Raw genomic sequence first — 6,460 nt, forward strand, 5'->3', positions numbered from 1 at the left:
GGTCCTGGGATCGAGTCCCGCATCGGGCTCTCTGCTCAGCAGGGAGCCTGCTTCCCTCTCTCTCTCTCTCTCTCTCTGCCTGCCTCTCCATCTACTTGTGATTTCTCTCTGTCAAATAAATAAATAAAATCTTAAAAAAAAAAAAAAAAGTTTCACTTCAAACACATTAGAATGGCTACTATAAGTAAACCAAGCAAAGTAACCAGTGTTGGTGAGGATGTGGAGAAATTAGAGCCCTTAGGCACTGATGCTGAGAATGTAAAATGGTGTAGTCACTGTGGAAAAGAATATAGTAGTTCCTCAAAAAAAAAAAAAAAGAAAGAAAGAAAGAAACAGAATTATCACGTGACCCAGCAATCCCATTTCTGGGTATTAACCAAACAAATTGAAAGCAGGGTCTCAAAGCCCATACTTGCACACCCGTGTTCATAGCAGCTTTATTCACAATGGCCAAAAGGTGGAAGCCATTCCATCCATGGTCCATCAACAGAAGACTGGATAAACTCAATGAGGACATCCACGAGATGGAATATTATCCAGCCTTAAAAAGGAGGTGAATTCCAACACCTACTGCAATGTGAGTAAACCTTGAGGACCTTGTGCTCAGTGAAATAAGCCAGACAGAAAAAGGACAGATACTGTCTGATCCCACTTAGATGTAGTCCCTAGAGGAGTCCAATCCACGGAGACAGAAGGTAGAGATGGGGGGAGCCAGGCAGGGTGGGGCATGGAGTCAACGTTGAGTGGGGAGAGACTTGCAATTTTGCAAGACAAAGAGTTCTGTGGTTGGACGGCAGTCATGGCTGCACGGCCACGCGAGTGGCCTCAGTACTAATGATGTGTACGCTCAGAAATGGTCAAGATGGTAAATTGTGTGTTTTGTACATTTTATCACAATTAAATTTTTTTCAAGATTTTATTTATTTATTTGACAGAGAGAGATCACAAGTAGTCAGCGAGGCAGGCAGAGAGAGAGGAAGAAGCAGGCTCCCCACCGAGCAGAGAGTCCGATGCGGGGCTCGATCCCAGGACCCTGGGATCATGACCTGAGCTGAAGGCAGAGGCTTAACCCACTGAGCCACCCAGGTGCCCCACAATTAAATGTTTTTAAAAAGCAATCGGGGTCCAAGTTTCTTGGCCCTCGTGTGGAGAGTTTGGAAGCAAAGGGACTCTGGGTATAAAGGTTGACCTTGTCTCTTGTTCACCGGGTGACCCTGGGCAGGTGACTTCCTGGTGTCATCTTCTGGAAAGGGGAGCTAACAATAATGGCAGTGAAATGACAGGAGAAGCACCCTGCACTGTGTTCCATTTCGCTTGGAGCTTTGGGTGTGGCTCCTGTTTAGCTGTCTCCTTGGAATGCCAGGCTCGGGGCGAAGGTGTTTTAATTAATGTCTGCTCTTGCAGCCTTGTTAGATAGAGGCTCTCGGGACCAGCCCGGTCCATAAATGAGGGAACTGAGGTTGTCCAGAGCAGACAGGAGGGCAGAACTCAAGCCTAGGTCTGTCCAGCTCAGTGTATGCTGGGCCTTAAGGGTCTCTAGTAACCTCTTCTAGGACAAGAGAAACTGAGTCCAGGGCCCGTGAAAGAGGTCTCTTTGAGTCAGTGCACATATACTGGGGCCACTTAATATTTTTGGTCAAATGAACCCCTCCGTTCTCCTCCCCGACATGGGATTTTTGAAGTTGTGCTGGAATACGGAAAAGAGTACACGAAAATGGGGTCCCTGGGGGGCTCAGTTGGTTGAGCATCTGCCTTCAGCTCAGGTCACGATCCCAGAGTCCTGGGACGGAGCCCGGGCTCCTTGCTCAGCAGGGAGCCTGCTTCTCCCTCCTACTGCTCCCCCTGCTTATGCTCTCTCTCTCTATCTGACAAATAAAATCTTAAAAAAAAAATGTTAAAAAGAATATATGAAAATAGATCATGACGATGGTTGCCCAGCCTTGTGACTATACCAGAACCACTGAATCGTGCACTTTAAAATGGCAAATTTTATGGTATATGAATTATATCTCAATTTAAAAATTAAATACATTCTTTTGAAGGAATATATGAAGCACACATGTGCGAGAGGTCTCTGGAGTGCCGGTAGGAGGCCTCAGCAGGAGCTGAGAGGCAGGGAGGAGAAAGACCAGAGTATTTCTCCCCCAGGCTCCCTCCATGGGGGTCTCGTGTATTAGCAGCATCTCTCCATCCATCCAAGGCCCCAGCTCCATTTTCTGAAAACCACTCCCTCCCTATGCCCCCTCCAGCCAGTGATGGTGTTGGGACCCCCACTATTGCCATCAGGATGACACTGCACTATCTTCCCTAGGGATACACACCTTCTGTCTTCACCTCTACGATTGTCCCTGTCTTCACTGACCTCCAAATTACCCACTTTGAATATATTATCTTTTTCCATCCGGGATTCTGACAGACCCAGTGTATGTGTGTGAAAGAGCTGGGGAGCAAAACGCATGCACACTAGCTCACCGTCAGACTCCACCATTAGAACGGTATGGATATTTACTGCCTGCCTTACCCCAAAGGTCTCCACCATCCCGATTTCTAAGTGCAACATTATCTTGTTTTTCAAGAAACTCCCTTAAATAAATTATTACAAGTGACTAATTTGGGATGCCTGGATGGCTCAGTCGGTTAAGCGGCTGCCTTCTGCTCAGGTCATGATCCCAGGGTTCTGGGATTGAGCCCCTTGGGGGACCATCATGGGGCTCCCTCCCTGTTCAGTGAGGAGTCTGCTTCTCCCTCTGCCTCTCCCCCAACTCATGCTCTCTCTCTCTCTCTCAAATAAATAAATAAAATATTTTTTAAGGTTTTTTTGTATTTTATTTATTTGTCATAGAATGAGAGTGAGTGAAAGAGAACACAAGCAGGGGAAGCAGCAGGCAGAGGGAGAAGCAGGCTCCCCACTGAGCATGGAGCCCAATGTGGGACTCGATCCCAGGACCCTGGGAACACATCCTGAGCCGAAGGCAGATGCTTAACCACCTGAGCCACCCAGACGTCCCTACATAAATAAATAAAATCTTAAAAAAATAAGATTCTTCCCAAGAAGGAAAAGCCATCATAGTCACCGTAAGTGAGGCCAAATTCGGTATTTACAGGTGGGACGTACGATATTCCAGATCCTATACTCATAGGCTCTTGGTGCAGGAAAATACATCTCTCTCAGATTGGCCTTCTCTCCCAGATTGTCTTGCAACAAGGGAGTGAGGCTGTCACCCCGATTCCACTCGGGTACAAAGTTAGATTTGAGAACCACCACCCAAAGGAGGAGAGACCAGGAAAGGGAGGTAGCAGAAGGGACAGGAGCGTTGCAAATGTCCAGGGCCGTCAGCGAAAGCCAGAGCTGCCGGCTGGTCTTAGCTGCTGGCCTGCGCCCTTCCTTTGCCCCTTCTGCCTTCGAGGGCTGGTGATTTCATTAGCCACCAATATCCACCCAATAAATTCCTTTGCAGCTTAAATCACCCTGAGTCAGCTTCAGTTGCATATAAGGAAGAATCATCACCAATCCAGATGGCAACATAAAAGCAAATTCAGCGGAGGAGGAAGAAATGTTATTATGGTCTAGCGGGATGCCACTGCCGACCAGCAGAAACTGGCCAACGTTCAGAAGGGGCTGAAGACGCACAAACCCCTGTTCTTGATTTCTACAGTCCCACCTGCCCTTTGGTCCTCCCCGTCTTAGCAAAGATAAGTCTGTTTTAGTTGTTCATGCCAAAAATCCTGGAGTCATCTCTACTTCCTCTCTCTCATACCTCACAGCTAATCAGATCTTGTTCACTGGACCTGCAAAATATATTCAGAACCGACCATTTCGCAACACCTTCTGGGTCCCCACCCGAATCCAACCACCATCATTTTTTTTTTTTTTAAGAATTATTTACTTATTTGACAGAGTGAGAGAGCACAAGCAGGGGGAACAGTGGGGAGAGAGGTAGAAGCAGGCTCCCCGCCGAGCAGGGAGTCTGATGGGGGGCTCCATCCCAGGACCCTGGGATCATGACCTGAGCCAAAGGCAGATGCCCAACCATCTGAGCCCCTCAGGTGCCCCAACCACCATCATTTTTCAGCTGGAGAATTGCACCAGTCCCCTCCCCACTCCCACCTCCTACTCTTGCTGCTCCCTGCAATCCATTCCCTACACCACAGCCCAGAAGACCCTTTAAAAACACCTTCTGAATTGATAAAATCTCAGTGCTTTTAAAAATCAATACGTATGTGTCTATGTACATATAAAAGAATATTTTAAAAGCAATATTTTATAAGTTCAGAACCTGGGTGGCCCAGTCGTTAAGCATCTGCTTACGGCTCAGGTCATGATCCCAGGGTCCTGGGATCAAGCCCCGCACCGGGCTCGCTGCTTGGCAGGAAGCCTGCTTCTCCCTCTCTCACTCCCCCTGCTTGTGTTTCCTCTCTGGCTGTGTCTCTCTCTGTCAAATAAATAAATAAAATCTTTAAAAAAATAAAAATTAAAATTAAAAAATAAAATAAAAGCAATTCTGACAGCCTCCTCTTTCCCTCAACTGCCTAATTCCTGATAACCCCCCCCAACCTCAAGTTACCTATCCAGGTTTTCCTTCTGATTATACCAGGGGGGAAAAACCTGATAAATGGATAAGCAAACCACAGCAGATACATACAAAGGAATGTTATTCGGCCTTAAAAAGGAAGAAGATTCTGGCACAGTGTTACAACAGGAATGAAACATGAAGGCATTATGCCCAGTGATATAAGCCAGACACGAAAGGACAAATACATTACAGGATTCCGTTTATTTAAGGTACATAGAATATGCAAATTTGTAGACAAAAAGTAAAACAATGGTTAACAGAAGCTTGGCGGGGGTGGGAAGTGGGAAGTAAGTGTTTTATGGGGACGGAGTTTCAGTCTGGGAAGATGGAACATTCTAGAGATGGGTGGTGGGGACGGTTGCACAGTGATGTGAACGCATTTGACAGCATTCTCTGCACACTTGAAAATGATGAAAATGGTAAGTTTCGTGGTGTTCAGATTTTACCACAATTTAAAAAACGAATATGGAGTATTCTAATGGAAAAACAGAATATATAGGTACCTACACATGTGTATAAACGTATTTATTAAACTTTTCACAGAAATCAGCATACTTTACACCTAAATGCGAACTTCAGTTTTCCTTGAATAATATGTCTTAGAAGTGTTCCCATATCAGCCCAAGCAGACATCCTCATTCTTTTGCACAGCTGTGATATATCCTGTTGTGTACGTGGACAATGATTTATGGAACTGGTCCTGTACTGATGAATCTTTGGGTTCTCTCCAATCTTTTCCTATTATATAAACGGCTGCAATGAATAACCTTGTGTGCATATATTATTTCACACATGTGCAAGTGTTTCTGTCATGGGATTACTTGGCCAAAGAACTATGCATTTGTTATTTTTATGAACATTATCAAATTCAACTCTATTGGGAAAAACTGATGTCCGTATGTTAGCACGGTCACTTCCCCACAGCCTCACCACACTGCACATGATTAGTCTCCTACATTTTGGCCATTCTAATGGGTAAAAATTACTATCTCCTATTTCTCTTATTTTTTTTTTAAAGATTTTATTTATTTACTTGTCAGAGAGAGAGCGAGAGCGAGCACAGGCAGACAGAGTGGAAGGCAGAGTCAGAGGGAGAGGGAGAAGCAGGCTCCCTGCGGAGCAAGGAGCCCGATGTGGGACTCGATCCCAGGACGCTGGGGTCATGACCTGAGCCGAAGGCAGCTGCTTAACCAACTGAGCCACCCAGGCGTCCCCTATTTCTCTTATTTAAACATGGATTTCTCTTATTATGAGTGAGGTTGACTGTCTTTTCACGTAACAAAGAACCTTTTGTATTTCATTTTTTGTGAACATTCTGACTGCGCGTTTTGCTCAAGTTTTTCTGTTGGATTGTTTATATTTTTATTAGTAATCCCTAGAAACTCTTTATATATTATGGAGATTAGGGAGACTGTAATACGAAGTGCACTTTCCCCCTAATTTTTCAACTTTTCTGTGGTGCCTTTGGCCTTATTTTCATGTCATGGAATTATCTGTCCTTCTTATTGTTGTTACCTTTGAATTTCAAGTCAGAGTAACAAAGGACCTACCCCACCGATTCTGCTAAAACAGAAAAATAGGGCGCCTGGGTGGCTCAGTGGGTTAAGCTGCTGCCTTCGGCTCAGGTCATGATCTCAGGGTCCTGGGATCGAGTCCCACATCGGGCTCTCTGCTCAGCAGGGAGTCTGCTTCCTCCTCCTCTCTCTCTGCCTGCCTCTCTGCCTACTTGTGATCTCTCTCTGTCAAATAAATAAATAAAATCTTTAAAAAAAAAAAAAACAGAAAAATAATGTCACTCTTCTTTTCAAAATTCTCCAACGGTTCACCCCTTACTTAGATTCAAATCCACAACTATGAGGCCTCCTACATGATCTGATCCTTGAATA

Source organism: Mustela nigripes, chromosome 2 (assembly GCF_022355385.1).
Source record: "Mustela nigripes isolate SB6536 chromosome 2, MUSNIG.SB6536, whole genome shotgun sequence".
NCBI classification, from domain to species: domain Eukaryota; kingdom Metazoa; phylum Chordata; class Mammalia; order Carnivora; family Mustelidae; genus Mustela; species Mustela nigripes.